We start from the raw sequence: 19,008 nt of genomic DNA, 5'->3' as shown, positions 1-19,008 counted from the left end.
ACTACCTCAGAGCTTCCTTTTTAAAGATAAACATTTCTTCCTCCAGCAACAAAGATGTTTTAAGTATACTCTTCACACATTTTTTTTCTCTTCCCTATTCTCCCCCTTCTCTTTCCTTTCCTATCTTCCCTGCAATCTGTTGTTTCTCTCCCAAATTATGTGCTTTTAAATCTCACTTGGCCTTTGTTACCTAACGCAGGCTTCCAGTGTGATAATGGATTAACCTGGTCTAGTAACATTCTCAAAACTTGTGTGTTCCTTACTATTCTTTTGTTGCAATTGGTAGAGCCATCTAGAACTTTCATCTCCTAGCTTGAGGGGGACTGTGTCTCCCTAGGTTTGTTTTCTTCATTAGGAAACTTCTTTTTTTTAAAGATTTTATTTATTTATTTGAGAGAGTGAGAGAAAGCGCATGTGCATGAGTTGGGGGGGGGGGCAGAGGAAGAGGGAGAAGCAGACTCCCTGCTGAGGCTTGATTCCCAGGACCCTGAGATCATGACCAGAGCAGAAGGGCAGACGCTTAACCTACTGAGCCACCCAGGTGCCCCTTCATTAGGAAACATTTTAACATTGCAGAAAGCACCCTTGAGCCATCTCTTCTTTTGGTTATTAAATGCGGTCAATATATTAGTGAGCTATTTGAGCCAATTTTGCTTTTTTTTGTGAGAGTGACCCTGTTGGCCAGTCTTTGCTGCTCTTTCTCTAAGTTCCTACTTTTTCTGGGATTGCTTGGCATATTGCAGTTCCTTGGGTTTATTCCTTTGGGCTCACCAGAAAAAAATGAAGTGCCACTCTGTAGTCTAGGAGCAAATATATACAGATGAAAGGAAATAAAATATTCACATTAGATGAACATTTATGAAACTCAGTAGCAAATGTATCCTATTAAGATAGAATCATTGTGTGTTATAGACAAGGTTGTATATTTCATGTTTATTTTCACCTGAAACCTGAGGTCAGGGTGTATAGGAGAGTTCCTTGATTTTTATCAGTTGATGTCAATTCTAAGTGCCTTGTTGAATGCAATTTTTATAGTAAGTCAAGTGATTCTCTTGTATTTCCTTGTTAGATGAGCATATTGCATACTAAGAATGACAAAAATACTATTTCCTTCCTTATAGCACTGGCTAGGACCATGGTTAAAGGTACAGTTTTGAATTGTATGACTGATAGTGGTGGCTTTTAATTTTCAAATCAAGTTTAAAGTTGGCTATGGGTTTTTGAGAGAGAAAATTTTCAATTTAAAGAAGTTTTCATTTAAATCTAGATAGCTGTGTCTTTTAAAAAACCAGGAATGAGGGTTGAATTTTATGACATTTTTTTTTCAGATTCTCTTGAAATGATAACATGATTTTTATCCCTTACTCCATCTCAAATATAACGCAATTTCATGTAGTATAGTGTATCAGCCTGAGAAATAATTTGATGTAGATGCATGATCACACTCCTGAGATAGATCCTATGGTTACGGGGTTGCCTTTGTAGTTAGTGTTTAGTGTTCCTTTAACTCTGCTGTATTCAATTTTTTAATAGTTTTCTACTGTCCATTTGTTCTTCATCCAGTTTAGTATAATTATGTTCGATGGATAAGATGAGTTAGGCTTTTCCTCTTTGTGTTCTGGAAGAAATCACAGAATTGCCTCTTGAAGATTTATTAGAACTCAGAAAAATGATCCACTCCTGTTCCTAACTTATCAATTACAATTTTGGTTATTGGATTATTATTTTTATTGGGTCAGTTTGAATAATTTAAATTTACCTAGCAATGTTTCATTCTAGGTTTTCAGATATTATTGAAAGGCTATATATACTATGCTCCTATCACTTTAACATTTTTCTCTTCTGCATGTAAAAACTGCTTCCCAGTAGTGTTCCAACGACATGGATGGAACTGGAGGGTGTTATGCTGAGCGAAATAAGTCAATCAGAGAAAGATATGTATCATATGACCTCACTGATATGAGGAATTCTTAATCTCAGGAAACAAACTGAGGGTTGCTGGAGTGGGAGGTGTGGGAGGGATGGGGTGGCTGGGTGAGAGACATTGGGGAGGGTATGTGCTATGGTGAGCGCTGTGAATTGTGCAAGACTGTTGAATCACAGATCTGTACCTCTGAAACAAATAATGCAATATATGTTAAGAAAAAAAGAAGAAGAAGAAGATAGCAGGAGGGGAAGAATGAGGGGGTGGAGATTGGAGGGGGAGACGAACCATGAGAGATGATGGACTCTGAAACACAAACTGAGGGTTCTAGAGGGGAGAGAGGTGGGAGGATGGGTTAGCCTGGTGATGGGTATTAAAGAGGGCACATTCTGCATGGAGCACTGGCTGTTATGCACAAACAATGAATCATGGAACACTACATCAAAAACTAATGATGTAATGTATGGTGATTAACATAACAATAAAAAAGTAAAAAAAATGTTTTTCATGGTTGGTCCTCTAATTTTCATCTATTTCAATAATTTTTCCAAATTATCTTTTTATTAATCAACTAAAGTTGAAAACTTTTTTTTAAATTTGTTTTAATCTTTATCAATCCTATTCTGCTCATTGAGTGTATTTTTCTAAGCTTTGGACAAAGGAAACTGGTTGTTTTTTGTTTTTTAAATTTTTCAATAAAGCCTTTATATTTTTTCTCTTATTACTGTTTTGGCTAGATCCCTCATTTTATATGTACACTGTCATTAAAGTTTCTGTTAAGATTGTAATTTTAACATTGATTTATTCTTTAACCTGCAAATCAATTAGGAGTATGCTTTAATATCCAGGCATATGGTTTTCCTTTGGATGGCTGTGTGTTGTTTTGATTGCATTAGTATTCAGGGAAGGCAGCCTCTTTGATTTTTATTTTTTAGAATTTGGTGGGATTTCCTCTGTGCTCCAACACATGGTGGATGTTGTCAATGTTACTTGTATGTTTGAAGAGAAAGTGCTGATTTGTTAGAGATGCATTTTTATGTATGGATAGATACTAGGTCAGGCTTTAAAAAGCTTATGTTATTGAAACATCATTTAGTTTTTCCTTTTTTTTTTCCTTTTTAACTAATTGATCTCTAAGAAAGGTGTATTTTAATCTCCTTCCATGATTTTAGATGTCAGATTTTCTTTTTTTTATTTCAGTTTTTTATTTCTAGTTAGCTAACATACATAGTAAAATTTGTTTTAGGTATAGAATTTATTTCATTACTTACATATAACACCCAGCGCTCATCACAAGTGTTCTCCTTAATACCCATCACCCATCACCCCAACCCACCTCCTTCCATCAACCCTCAGTTTGTTCTCTATTGCTAAGAGTCTCTTATGGTTCCCTCTCTCTCTTCTTTTCTTCCTTTCCCCTATGTTCATCTATTTTGTTTCTTAAATTCCACATATGAGTGAAGTCATATGGTATTAGTCTTTCTCTGACTGGGATGTCAAATTTTCTTATATTTCCAATAGATTTTGCTTTATATATTTCTAATCTATGTGGCCAGGTACATAAATAAATGTTAGTCCCTATTTTCATTGTTGAGTGGATTATTTCTTTAATCAACAGAAAATATCTTCCTTTGTCTCTCTTAATGTTTTCCAATTTGAATTTGAATTCTGTTAACATTTATTGTTAGTGTTCTTTTTTTTAAAAGATTTTATTTATTTATTTGAAAGAGAGAGAATGAGAGAGAGCACATGAGAGGGGGGAGGGCCAGAGGGAGAAGCAGACTCCCTGCTGAGCAGGGAGCCCGACGCGGGACTCGATCCCGGGACTCCAGGATCATGACCTGAGCCGAAGGCAGTCGCTTAACCAACTGAGCCACCCAGGCGCCCTGTTTTTTTTTTTAAAAACAGATTTTATTTATTTATTTTTTAGAAATAGAGAGCACATGAGAGTTGGGAGAGGGGCGGAGGGAGAGAGAGATAATCTCAAGCAGGGTCTGTGCTGAGTGTGGAGCCTGATGGGGTACCCTAGCAGATATCAGGGGTCTGACACCTAACCAACTGAGCCACCCAGGTGCCCCTATTTTTAGTATTCTAATATTACTTTCTTATTTCTTTGGTTAACATTATTTTTTTATTTTTAAACTTTTTAATTGTTATGTTAGTCACCATACATTACATCATTAGTTTTTGATGTAGTGTTCCATGATTCATTGTTTGTGCATAACACCCATGCTCCATGCAGAATGTGCCCTCTTTAATACCCATCACCAGGCTAACCCATCCGCCCACCCCCCTCCCCTCTAGAACCCTCAGTTTGTGTTTCAGAGTCCATCGTCTCTCATGCTTCGTCTCCCCCTTCGATTTCCCCACTTACATTCTTCCCCTCCTGCTATCTTCTTCTTCTTCTTCTTCTTTTTTTTAAACATATATTGCATTATTTGTTTCAGAGGTACAGATCTGTGATTCAACAGTCTTGCACAATTCACAGTGCTCACCATAGCACATACCCTCCCCAATGTCTCTCACCCAGCCACCCCATCCCTCCCACCCCCCCCACTCCAGCAACCCTCAGTTTGTTTCCTGAGATTAAGAATTCCTATCAGTGAGGTCACATGATACATATCTTTGTCTGATTGACTTATTTCGCTCTGCATAACACCCTCCAGTTCCACCCATGTCATGCAAATGGCAAGATCTCATTCCTTTTGATGGCTGCATAATATTCCATTGTATATATATACACCACATCTTCTTTATCCATTCATCTGTCGATGGACATCTTGGCTCTTTCCACCATTTGGCTATTGTGGACATTGCTGCTATAAATATCGGGGAGCACGTACTCCTTCGGATCCCTACATTTGTATCTTTGGGGTAAATATCCAGTAGTGCAATTGATGGATCATATGGTAGCTCTATTTTCAACTTTTTGAGGAACCTCCATACTGTTTTCCAGAGTGGTTGCACCAGCTTGCATTCCCACCAACAGTGTAGGAGGGTTCCCCTTTCTCTGCATCCCCGTCAACATCTGTCGTTTCCTGACTTGTTAATTTTAGCCATTCTGACTAGTGTGAGGTGGTAACTCATTGGGGTTTTGATTTGGATTTCCCTGATACTGAGCGATGTTGAGCACTTTTTCATGTGTCTATTGGCCATTTGGATGTCTTCTTTGGAAAAATGTCTGTTCATGTTTTCTGCTCATTTCTTGATTGGATCATTTGTTCTTTGGGTGTTGAGTTTAAGAAGTTCTTTATAGATTTTGGATACTAGCCTTTTATCTGATATGTCATTTGCAAATATCTTCTCCCATTCTGTCGGTTGTCTTTTGGTTTTGTTGACTGTTTCTTTTGCTGTGCAAAAGCTTTTTATCTTGCTGAAGCCCCAGTAGTTCATTTTTGCCCTTGCTTCCCTTTCCTTTGACGATGTTTCTAGGAAGAAGTTGCTGCGGCTGAGGTCAAAGAGGTTGCCACCTGTGTTCTTCTTTAGGATTTTGATGGACTCCTGTCTCACGTTGAGGTCTTTCAACCATTTGGAGTCTATTTTTGTATGTGGTGTAAGGAGATGGTCCAGTTTCATTCTTCTGCATGTGGCTGTCCAATTTTCCCAACACCATTTGTTGAAGAGACTGTCTTTTTTCCATTGGACATTCTTTCCTGCTTTGTCGAAGATTAGCTGACCATAGAGTTGAGGGTCCATTTCTGGGCTCTCTATTCTGTTCCATTGATCTATGTGACAATTTTTGTGCCAGTACCATACTGTCTTGATGATGACAGCTTTGTAATAGAGCTTGAAGTCCGGAATTGTGATGCCGCCAGCTTTGCTTTTCTTTTTCAACATTCCTCTGGCTATTCGGGGTCTTTTCTGGTTCCATACAAATTTTAGGATTATTTGTTCCATTTCTTTGAAAAAAGTGGATGGTATTTTGATGGGGATTGCATTGAATGTGTAGATTGCTCTAGGTAGCATTGACATCTTCACAATATTTGTTCTTCCAATCCATGAGCATGGAACGTTTTTCCATTTTTTTTGTGTCTTCCTCAATTTCTTTCATGAGTATTTTATAGTTTTCTGAGTACAGATCCTTTGCCTCTTTGGTTAGATTTATTCCTAGGTATCTTATGGTTTTGGGTGCAATTGTAAATGGGATCGACTCCTTAATTTCTCTTTCTTCTGTCTTGTTGTTGGTGTATAGGAATGCCACTGATCTCTGTGCATTGATTTTATATCCTGCTAGTTGACTGAATTCCTGTATGAGTTCTAGCAGTTTTGGGGTGGAGTCTTTTGTGTTTCCCACATAAAGTATCATATCATCTGCAAAGAGTGAGAGTTTGACTTCTTATGGGCTGATTCAGATGCCTTTTATTTCTTTTTATTGTCTGATTGCTGTGGCTAGGATTCTAATACTGTGTTGAATAGCAGTGGTGAGAGTGGACATCCCTGCTATGTTCCTGACCTTAGGGGGAAAGCTCTCAGTTTTCCCCATTGAGAATGATATTGGCTGTGGGTTTTTCATAGATGGCTTTTATGATATTGAGGTATGTACCCTCTATGCCTATACTCTGAAGAGTTTTGATCAAGAAAGGATGCTGTACTTTGTCAAATGCTTTTTCTGCATCTATTGAGAGGATCATATGGTTCTTGTTCTTTCTTTTATTAATGTATTGTATCACATTGATTGATTTGCAGGTGTTGAACCAACCTTGTAGCCCAGGGATAAATCACCACTTGGTCATGGTGAATAATCTTTTTAATGTACTGTTTGATCCTATTGGCTAGTATTTTGGTGAGAATTTTTGCATCCATGTTCATCAAGGATATTGGTCTGTAATTCTCCTTTTTGATGGGGTCTTTGGTTTTGGGATTGAGGTAATGGTGGCCTCATAAAATGAGTTTGGAAGTTTTCCTTCCATTTCTATTTTTTGGAACAGTTTCAGAAGAATAGGTATTAATTCTTTAATTGTTTGGTAGAATTCCCCTGGGAAGCCATCTGGCCCTGGGCTCTTGTTTATTGGGAGATTTTTGATTCCTGCCTCAATTTCCTTAGTGGTTATAGGTCTGTTCAGGTTTTCTATTTCTTCCTGGTTCAGTTTTGGTAGTTGATACATCTCTAGGAATACATCCATTCCTTCCAGGTTATCTAATTTGCTGGCATAGAGTTGCTCATAATATGTCTTATAATTGTTTGTATTTCTTTGGTGTTGGTGGTGATCTCTCCTCTTTCATTCATGATTTTGTTAATTTGGGTCCTTTCTCTTTTCTTTTTGATAAGTCTGGCCAGGGGTTTATCCATCTTGTTAATTCTTTCAAAGAACCAGCTCCTAGTTTCGTTGATCTGTTCTACTGTTCTTTTGGTTTCTATTTCATTGATTTCTGCTCTGATCTTTATAATTTCTCTTCTCCTGCTGGGTTTAGGCTTTATTTTCTGTTCTTTCTCCAGCTCCTTTAGGTGTAGGTTTAGGTTGTGTATTTGAGACCTTTCTTGTTTCTTGAGGAAGGCTTGTATTGCTATATACTTGCCTCTTCAGTCTGCTTTTGCTGCATCCCAAAGATTTTTAACAGTTGTGTTTTCATTTTCATTGGTTTCCATGAATTTTTTAAATTCTTCTTTAATTTCCTAGTTGACCCATTCATTCTTTAGTAGGATGCTCTTTAGCCTCCATGTATTTGAGTTCTTTCAGACTTTCCTCTTGTGATTGAGTTCTAGTTTTAAAGCATTGTGGTCTGAAAATAGGCAGGGAATGATCCCAAGTTTTTGGTACTGGTTGAGACCTGATTTATGACCTAGGATGTGATCGATTCTGGAGAATGTTCCATGGGCACAAGAGAAGAATGTGTATTCCGTTGCTTTGGGATGGAATGTTCTGAATATGTCTGTGAAGTCCATTTGGTCCAGTGTGTCATTTAAAGTCTTTATTTCCTTGTTGATCTTTTGCTTAGATGATCTGTCCATTTCAGTGAGGGGTGTTAAACTCCCCCCCCATTATTGCATTGTTATCAATGTGTTTCTTTGCTTTTGTTATTAATTGCCTTATATAATTGGCTGCTCCCATGTTAGAGGCATAGATATTTACAGTTGTTAGATCTTCTTGTTGGATAGACCCTTTAAGTAGGATATAGTGTCCTTCCTCATTTCTTATTACAGTCTTTGGTTTAAAATCTAATTTGTCTGATATAAGGATTGCCACCCCAGCTTTCTTTTGGTGTCCATTAGCATGGTAAATGGTTTTCCACCCCCACACTTTCAATCTGGGGGCATCTGGATCTAAAATGAGTCTCTTGTAGACAGCATATCGATGGGTCTTGTTTTTTAATCCAATCTGATAGCCTGTGTCTTTTCATTGGGGCATTTAGCCCATTTACATTCAGGGTAACTATTGAAAGATATGAATTTAGTGCCATTGTATTGCCTGTAAGGTGACTGTTACTGTATATTGTCTGTGTTCCTTTCTGGTCTATGTTGTTTTTAGGCTCTCTCTTTGCTTAGAGGACCCGTTTCAATATTTCTTGTAGGCCGGTTTTGTGTTTGCAAATTTCTTTAGATTTTGTTTGTCCTGGAAGCTTTTTATCTCTCCTTCTATTTTCAATGACAGCCTAGCTGGATATAGTATTCTTGGCTGCATATTTGTCTCATTCAGTGCTCTGAATATATCCTGCCAGTCCTTTCTGGCCTGCCAGGTCTCTGTGGATAAGTCTGTGGCCAATCTAATGTTTCTAGCATTGTAGGTTACAGATCTCTTCTCCTGAGCTGCTCTCAGGATTTTCTCTTTGTCTCTGAGACTCGTATGTTTTATTATTAGACGTCAGGATGTTCACCTATTTTTATTGATTTTGAGAGGGGTTCTCTGTGCTTCCTGGATTTTGATGCCTGTTTCCTTCCCCAAATTAGGGAAGTTCTCTGCTATAATTTGCTCCATTATACCTTCTGCCCCCTCTCTTTTCTTCTTCTGGGATCTCAATCATTCTAATGTTGTTTCGTCTTATGGTATCACTTATCTCTCAAATTCTGCCCTCGTGATCCAGTAGTTATTTATCTCTCTTTTTCTCAGCTTCCTTATTTTCCATCATTTGGTCTTCTATATCACTGATTCTCTCTTCTGCCTCATTTATCCTAGCAGTTAGTGCCCCCATTTTTGATTGTACCTCATTAATAGCCTTTTTGATTTCGACTTGGCTAGATTTTAGTCCTTTTATTTCTCCAGAAAGGGTTTCTCTAATGTTTTCCATGTTTTTTTCAAGCCCAGCTAGTATCTTTAAAGTGATGATTCTGAACTCTAGATCTGACATCGTACTAATGTCCATATTGAGTAGGTCCCTGGCAGTTGGTACTACCTCTTGTTCTTTTTGTTGAGGTGATTTTTTCCATCTTGTCATTTTGTCCAGAGGAGAATAGATGAATGAGAGAACAAAATGCTAACAGGGTAACAACGTCCCCAGAAAATATACTCTAAACAAATCAGAAAAGACCTGAAAGGGAAAGAAAGAAAAAAGAAAAAGAAAAAAAAGAAAAAAGAAAAAGATAAAAACAAACAAAAACAGAACAAAACAAAACAAAAAACCCCAGAATATGATCAAATATGGTCAGGCTGGTGCATAGATCAGTGCCACACACTAGATTTTGGGTGTATTTTGGTCCATTAGAAGAAAGTGCCTCCCAAAATTTTAAAGAAAGAAAAACCTATATATGTACAAAAATAAGGGTTGATATGATGAAGGGATGGAATACGACTGTAAAGATGAAAATTATAAAAAATTTTATTAAAGGAATTGATAAGAAGTTGTTTGAAAAAGAAAGAAGAGGATTTAAAAAAAAAAAGGGAGAGAATGTGATCAGGCAGGAGAGTAGAAAAAAACCATAAACTAGAGATTTAGGGTATATTTTGATCTGTTAGAAGAAACTATCTCAAAATTTTAAAGAGAGAACAACTTACATATATATGCCCAAAATAAGGGCAACTACTATGAAGGGATAGAATATGACTGTAAAAATGAAAAATAAAAATGTTTTTTTTTTTTTTAAAAAGGGATTGATAAGATATTGGTTATAAAAGGGAAAAAGAAAAATTAAAAAAAAAAGTTAAAAAAATTAACTTTGAAAGGCTAAAGAATCATGGTAAAAAAGGCATGGATTCTATGTGCATTATTCCCCTAGCGCTGGAACTCTGCCATTCTCATTGATGGGTAAACTTGGTCTTGGCTGGCTGTTCTCGCTGATCTTCTGGAGGAGGGGCCTATTGCCGTTGTTCCCAAATGTCTTTGCCAGAGGCAGAATTGCCCCACCCTTGCCCGGTCCAGGCTAAGTAATCCGCTTGGGTTTGCTCTCAGGAGCTTTTGTTCCCTGCAAGCTTTCCATACAGCTTTGGAGGCCGAGAGTGAAAATGGCGGCCTCCCAATCTCCACCTCGGAGGAGCCGTGAACTCGGACCCCGCTCCTCAGTGCTCCCTAAGAGAAAAGCAGTCAGTCACTCCCATCTCCCTGGTCTCTGGCTGCTCTCCATGCTCACCCGGTCTGTGACCACGCGTTTCTATCTCTGGCACCTGACCCTGTGTGGAGTCTCCAAACCCAGCAGATCCCTGCAGTGCGATCCTGCACCACTCCTCCCGGGGGAAGAAGGTGAGTCTCCCCGGATCTGCTGCTTGTTGGGTCCCTGCTGGAGGAGCAGTGGCCCGACTGTGCCCCGGATCACTGTTTATGGCAACCCCGAGCTGAGAGCCTGCGCCTCAGCTCTGTCTCTGCAGCCAGCTTCCCCGTTCCAGTACCTGGGAGCTCTGCCGCACTCAGGCACCCCCGGTCTTTCTGTGACCCCGAGGGTCCTGAGACCACACTGTCCCGGAGGGTTCCACCCCCCGCTTAGCCATCGGAGTGACGTCCCTCAGCTGACACCACTTCTGAAAGTTCCGATTTTGTGCTCCGCGGTTCTATCACTTGCCAGAAGCGGCTGACGGAGACCCCTCCCCCACTGTCTATCCTCCCGAATATCGCCTCGGATTCACTTCTCTGCACGTCCTACCTTCCAGAAAGTGGTCGCTTTTCTGTTCAGAGAGTTGTTGCTATTCTTTTATTTGATCTCCTGTTGACTTTGTAGGTGTTCAGAATGGTTTAATTCCTATCCAGCTGAATTCCTGAGACCAGATGAAACCCAGGTCTCCTACTCCTCCGCCATCTTGCTCTGCCCCCCTTGGTTAACATTTGTATCTCATATATTTTTCCATTTTTTTCAACTTTCTTGTGATGTTTTTGTTAGAGGTACATCTCCTTTAAACAACATGTAATTGGCTTTTGTTTATTATTTAATATGAGTTTACTTAATTTTTAAAAAAATTAATTACTCTATTGTGGTAAAATAAGAAACAAAATTTGCAATTTTGGTTATTTTTAACTGCACAGTTCTGGACATTAATTACAATCATAATGTTGTGCAACAATTTATTTATTTCCACAACTTCTTCATCACCCTGAATAGAAACCATAACCATGTAACAGTAATTCCCCCTTCTTTCCTCTCCCTGTCCCTGGGAAACTCTAATCTGTTTCTGCCCCAATGAATTTGCCTATTCTAGAAATTTCATATAGGTGGAATTGTACAAGATGTGTCTTTTTGTCTCTGAATTGTTTCTCTTAGCATAATGTGTCTCTTAGCATTATTGAGTCATATGGTCATTTTATGTTTAGCTTTCTGGGGAACTGCCAAACTGTTTCCATAGTGGCTGCAGCATTTTACATTCCTACTGGCAATGTACAAGTGTCCCAATTTCTCCACATCTTCACTAACATTTATTTTCTGGATATTATTATTTTTTATTACAGCATCCACTAGGTGTGTACTGGTATCTTCCTGTGATTTTGATTTCATCTCCCTGATGATTAGTGATTTGAGCAGATTTTTATGTGCTATTGGCCATTTGTTTATCTTTGGAGAAAGGTCTATTCGAGACATATGTTCATTTAAAAATTGGTTCCTTTGTCTTTTTCTTGTTGAGCTGTCATGCTTTATATATTCTGCATATCAAATATTTATCAGATATATGATTTGCAAATATTTTCTACCATTCCCTAGGTTGTCTTTTCACTTTCTTGATAATGCTCTTTGATGCACAAAAGTTTCTAATTTTGAGGAAGTCCAATTTAATCTTTTTTTTCCTTTTTTTGCTCATGCTTTTGGTATTATAACTAAGACTTGCCAAATGGAGGGCGTCATGAAGATTGACCCCTATGTTTTCTTCTAAGCATTTTCTGGTTTTAGTTCTGAAGTTATGTTGTTTATCCATTTTGAGTTAATTTTTATATATGGTGTGTTGTAGGGGTCCAATTTTATTCTTTTGCAGGTGGTAATCCAGTTGTTCCAGCACCATTTGTCAAAGAGACGGGTCTTTCCCCCTGCCATGAACTTGGCATGCTTGTCAAAAATTAACTTGCCATAGATGTAAGGGTTTATTTGTGGATTCTCAATTCTGTTCCAATGGTTTATATATCTATCTGTTTTGGTTACTGTAGCTTTGTAGTAAGGTTGACTTTGGGAAGTGTGAATTCTCTAACTCTGTTCTTTTATAAGGTCGTTTGGTCTATTTGGGGTCCCTTGCAATTCCATATGAATTTGAGGATTGCTTTTTCTATTTTTGCCAAAAAGGATGTTGCAGTTTTGATACAAATTGCACTGAATCTATAGATTGCTTTGGGTAGAATCCAGTTCTTACCAGTATTGAGTCTTCCTACTCACAAACATGTAATGTCTTTATTTTAATTTAGCTTTTCTTTCATTTCTTTTAGCAATGTTTTATAATTTTAAGTGTACAGATCTTCCTTGACTTATGATAGGCTTACATCCCAATAAACCCATTGTAAGTTGAAAATATTGTAAGTCCAAAATACATTTAATACATCTAACTTACTCAACATCACAGCTTAGCCATAATGCACATAGAAAAGTTACATTAGCCTACAACTGGACAAAATCATCTAACACAAAGCCTAATTTATAATAAAGCATTGAATATCTCATGCAATTCATTGATTACTGTACTGAAGGTGAGAAACAGAGTGGTTGTATGAGTACAGAATGGTTATAAATGTATTGGTTGTTTGCATTCGTGATCCCACGGTTGACTGGGAGCTGCAGCCTCCAGCATCATGAAAGCATTGTCCCGAATATTGCTAGCCCAGGAAAAGATCACAATTCAAAAGTCAAAGTACATTTTCTACTGAGTACGTATTTCTTTTGCATTGTAAAGTCGAAAAATTGTAAGCTGAACTACCATAAATTGGGGACCATCTGTACAAGTCTCTCCTCCTTGGTTGAATTTATTTTTAGGTATTTTATTCTTTTAGATGCTATTGTAAATGGAATTGCTTTCTTAATTTCCTTTTCAGATTGTTCATTGCAGGTGCATAGAAACACAACTGATTCTTTCAATCTGAGTGTCTTTTTATTTCAATTCATGTTTTAATTCATGGTGAATTAAAAATATATTTGGTCTTATTTAATTTTTTAGTAGTTTCTATTTAATGTGTTTTACTTCTTTTTTCCCTTTTCTTGCCTTTTATTGAATTACTTTCAATGACTTAGAAGAATAAATCTGGAAATGGATTTAAAGAATGTCTTTTCTTGGGGGTGTTTGGTGGCTCTGTCGGGTAAGTGTACAACTCTTGATTTTGGCTCAGGTCATGATCTCAGGATTGTGAGATTTGGCCCTGTGTTGGGCTCCACTCTGGGTGTAGAGCTGGCTTGAGATTCTCTCTCCCTCGGCTCCTCTCCCCACCTCTCTCCCTCTCTTAAAAAAAAAAAAAGTCCGTTCTTTCAGTGGTTTCTCTTAAATTAAGAGATATGATAAATATTAATACATATATATTTATTTTAAATTAGTTTCTAGAATTAATCAGAAAACACATCTTTAATTAGAATAATAAAAAATCATATCTTGTTATTTCCTTTCCATTCCCCCCACCTGCTGCCCTTTTTGATATAATGTAGGATTTTATTTATATTATTATTTCTTTTTATTTTTGTCCCTTATTGCACTTAGTATTAAATTATAATCCTTTTAACTTTTTTTTTAATCCTTATTTGTCCTCATATTTACTTTTAAAAATCACTCTTCGATGCACTTTTGTTTTTGTTTTGCCAGAGTGTACCCTTTAGTAGCTGTTCTGTAAAGAGTTAAGTTACTATCATCTCCAATTCTAAATTTTAAAAAAATTTCTATTTTACTGTTTTACTTGAATAATAGGTAGATTCAGTAGAGAAGTCTTGATCAAAATATTTTCCCTCAGAATCTTGAAGAAATTTTATTGTCTTTCTGCAGTTAATGCTGTCAACAGGGAGTTTTATATCAATTTAATTGGGAGTAATCTATCTCTCTTTAGAAGTTTTTGAGTACTGTCTTTTTCTCTGACATGGCATTGTTTGGCCCCTGTCTGAGATTTCATATGCTTTTTTTTTTTTTAATTCGAAGAAGTTTCTTGTGATATTGATTTATGTATATTTCTCCCCTCTAGTTTCTTCTTTGGGAATTGCTCTTAGAGGGTTGTTAGGATATGTGTGTCTTACCTCTCTCTTTACTTTCTATTTTTTTAATCTTTTTCTGGGGTTTTGCTTGAACTATTTGTCAGATCAACCTTGCAGCTCACTTTTTTATTCCTTTAAAAATATATTTATCATAGAACATGTAACTCAACACCAAAAAAACAAATAATTCAATTAAAAAATGGGCAGAAGACATGAACGGACATTTCTCCAAAGAAAACATCCAGATGGCCAAGAGACACAGGAAAAGATGTTCAACATCTCATTATCAGGGAAATGCAAATCAAAACCACAATGAAATATCACCTAACATCTGTCAAAATGGCTAAAATTAACAATATAAGGAATGAGTGTTGGCGAGGATGTGGGGAAAAAGGAACCCTTGTGCACTGTTGGTAGGAATGCAAACTGGTGCAGCCACTGTGGAAAACAGTATGGAGGTTCCTCAAAAAGTTAAAAATAGAATTACCATATGATCCAGTAAATCCACTATTGGCTATATACCCAAAGAAAACAAAAGCACTAATTCAAAAAGACATATGAACCTTTATGTTTATTGCAGCATTATTTCCAATAGCCAAATTATGGAAGCAGCCCAAGTATCCATTGATAGATGAATAGATAAAGAAGAGGTGCAATATTACTCAGTCATATAAAAGAATGAAATCTTGCCATTTGCAACAACATGGATGGAGCTAGAGGGTATAATGCTGAGTGAAATAAGTCATTCAGAAAAAGTCAAATACCATATGATTTCACTCATCTGTGGAATTTAGGAAACAAAATAAATGAACAAAGAAAAAAAGAAACAAACCAAAAAAACAGACTCTTAACTATAGAGAACACACTGATGGTTACCAGAGGGGAGGTGGGTGGGGAGATGGGTGAAATAGGTGATGGGGATTAAGGAGGGCACTTGTGATGAGCACTGGGTGATGTATGGAAGTGTTGAATAACTATATTGTACACCTGAAATTAATATAACACTGAATGTTAACTGTACTGGAATAAAAATTTAAAAAATATATTTATCATTAAAAATTTCAATATATTAAAGTTAAACAGAATAATAAAATAAGAATTTATGGACATAAAATCTTATTTAAGGAATAAAATAACACCACAATATTGAAGTCTCTGGTGTTACTCTCCCCAATCAGAACCTTTTTCTTTAACCAGAAGAATCATAATTTTGCATTTGGTGTTTTATCATTTACTACATGTATGACATCACGTTCCCTTTTTAATATTACACAAACAGTATTATGTATATATCTTTTGCAACCTTGCTTTTTAAAAACTTCAGCATTATGTTTATGATATTCACTCATGTTTATAGTTATAGTTTCAGTTCATTCTTTCCAAACTGTTGGTTAGTGTTAAAATGTGTGGCAGACCTCAGTTTACTTACCCACTGTCCTTTTGGGTATGTTCAGGCTGTTTCCAGATTCTTGTAATTAGAAGTGGCCATACTGTGAATATCCTTGTCCAAGTCTTTTTCTTACTGAGCTGTTGATTGCCTAATATATCTTAGATCGTTATATTTTGGGGGATTACATACATTTCAAATATTGTCATCCCAGTTGATTATATCTGCACTCCTCAAATGGTTTCTTTGAATAAAAGAAAAGAGAAATTCAAATATTAGTATTTGGTTGAATTTATTACTTTCTTTAAGATTTGTCTTTGTTATGTAATGTTAAGAAATTTTTCCCTATGTGAGTTCATAAAATATTTTTCACTGTTTTCTACTAACTGTTTTCAAGTTTTGATTTTTTTTATATTGAAGTTTATGATATGCCTGCAATTGGTTATTGCTTATAGACCAGTTAAGGTATCCAATTTTATTTTAATTTCCATAAAGATAAGCAAATATCCCAGAATAATTGAAGCATTATGCAAATAAGAGCAAGGCAAGATGATAAATGCCTAGTGAGGCTGACCATTTGCAATATGTCCATGAGTAATTTAGACTTGATTGACATCTTCAAGACTTTGGGAAATTTCATTTCATAGAATTTACTCTTGTCAGATGAGGAAGACCTGAGCTAGGAATGGGAGGGGCTCCTGTTGTCTTGGCCCAGAATGTGAGAGCCAGAAGAAGGTTCAGGAGACTTGTGTTAAAGACATCACTGAGTGGCAGCCACACAGGACACTTCTACTTGACCGAAATGTGCCAGAGGATAGTGGGTCAAATGGCAAACTGATTCAGTAAACCTGTGCCTGGGAACTGCTTATTTATTTTTGTTATTTAAGTTATAGTCATGACCTTGATCTCTCTAGGCTTTCTATCTTGTGGAATGTCATTCGAATCCTGTGTGCCTGCTGCTTTGTATTAACTCTCTTGTAGAAAGTGGAGGAAGCCCACCTCTCAGGACCTGAAATAAGAGAAATAAATATATAATTGGCTGTCATCACTGGCAATCATCTGAGGCATAAGAGAGGAGGCAGTGACTAGGTTGAGCCCACGAAGCGTAGGGTGGATTAATTTGTTTTTGTCTTCTTTACTTGCAGGAGCCTGCCAAATTATTACATTATAAACATTATTTTATGGTATATCCTCTATAGAGAAATGAAAGGATCTTTAAATAAACCCATCTAACTGATGAGGCTATCTTTTAAAGCTCAGAACCTTAAAAAATAATGATTTAGTAATTATCTTTGTATCTCATAAGAGGAGTCTTCCTGATTATTAACCCCAAATTCTCCTTAAATGAAATGCTATCTAGGACATAGTTCTAGGACTGTGGTCCAGGTGTCATCTCTACCTGGCGGTGTACCCACCTTCTTCCAGCAAATAAGCTCCTCTTCACCTTCCAAGAGCTGTGGTGTCAACTCTGCCAAGGATTGCCTTCTGAGCTAAGTAAGAGTGACTCTCGGGCACCTGGGTGGCTCAGTTGGTTAAGCGACTGCCTTCGGCTCAGGTCATGATCCTGGAGTCCTGGGATCGAGTCCCGCATTGGGCTCCCTGCTCGGCGGGGAGTCTGCTTCTCCCTCTGACTCTCCTCCCTCTCATATTCTCTGTCTCTCATTCTCTCTCTCTCAAATAAATAAATAAAAAAAATCTTAAAAAAAAAAAAAGAGTGACTCTCAGCCAGTGTCCCCATCACAGCACTTAGCAGATGTACCAGGGTGACCTCTTCATGTGTCTTTCTTTCTCCTGGACTGTGAGCTTCTGGAGGACTTAGATTTGTCCTCTTCAACTATATATCCTTTCTTCTTTGTTTTTGTACACACACACACACACACACACACACACACACACAATCTTTCCCTTTCTTGCTACATTTCTGTCGAATTGAACTGAAATGAAAGTTTCATTGCCTGATAACTAGAGAAGCAGAAATAATGGAAAGCCCAAATGCTGGAGGGTCCGAGAGAACTGGATTCAAAACCTGCTGTGGGCGTTTATTGCTCGGATGACTTTGGAATAGTTAGTATCTGAGTCTTAGTTTGTTGTATAAAGTGAGAATCATAATTAGTGTTAGATGAGAGCACTTTACATACTGACTGTCACACAGCAGGACTTATATTTAAATCTACTCTCTCTTCCAAAAGGGGCCATTCTCAGGTTATTTTCATTTTAAAAGAGGCCTATTAATGACAGTCCCTTATATGAGCAAAGGGTCAAATCATGCCTGCACCTTAGTCCTTGGTTATTTGCAATTTCCCTGTGCAGGAAAGAATGAGTCAATGAAGATTAGGCATCAGATTCCAGGGATCAGAAACACGTGAGCGAGCCACTCGGATGCTTGTGAGAAATGCAGAATCCCAAGTGTATTGAGTTGGAAATGTGCATTTCCAGATGATCCCCGGGAGACTCAAATGCCCGTTCAAGTTTGAGGAGAGCTGAGCCAGAGCAGGTGCTGACCCCTGATTTGAATAATTCTAGGGAGTTTATTCTGGCTTTTGTGCTAAGGGAATGGCATTTGTGGGGTAAATATGGGCCAGTTGAATAAAATTTCATGGTGATGAGATGAGGGATGGACTTTAATGGCTATGAATGATGATTTCCCTGTTGCGTTTTATTTCATGGGGTGTACCAGCCTGGAGCAGCTGGAGGTTATCAGCCAGCTACTGTCCCCAGAAGAACCAGCCTGAATGGCCACCCTGATGAGGAAATAATGGCCTGATTTAATTTCTCTGTTGATAGTTCTTTCCTCTGCCAGCAGAATGTAAAGGCTTCCATCTCCCCAGGGATTTAGGAGACTGAAACAATACTTTCCTCTTTTGATGTTTTATTAAAAAAAACACAAACTTCCAAAAGCAAGGCTTTAAAACAATATATATTAATCTGAAGTGTTCCATGTCTCAGGGAAAACCTATTATTACTTCTTGAAGGTACAACCTTTGCTGACATTTTGAGTCAAGGATATTGGCCTGGTTGAGTATCTTTCTCTAAGCATCTGTAATTTGAGATTTGAAGGTGTTCTCATATCAATTAGATGTCTATACTCTGAAGATAACCATTCATGAGTGACTCCAGAGTTTCATCAGTGGCGGATGAACGTAGACTTGCACATTCCTCTAGGTGGTGCTTTGTGTCCTGTCTTGTATGATAACTGAA

Source organism: Mirounga angustirostris, unplaced genomic scaffold (genome assembly GCF_029215605.1).
Source record: "Mirounga angustirostris isolate CCGP_5_RB_7025 unplaced genomic scaffold, mMirAng1.0.hap1 SCAF_3, whole genome shotgun sequence".
NCBI classification, from domain to species: domain Eukaryota; kingdom Metazoa; phylum Chordata; class Mammalia; order Carnivora; family Phocidae; genus Mirounga; species Mirounga angustirostris.
This window is presented reverse-complemented; position numbering follows the sequence as displayed.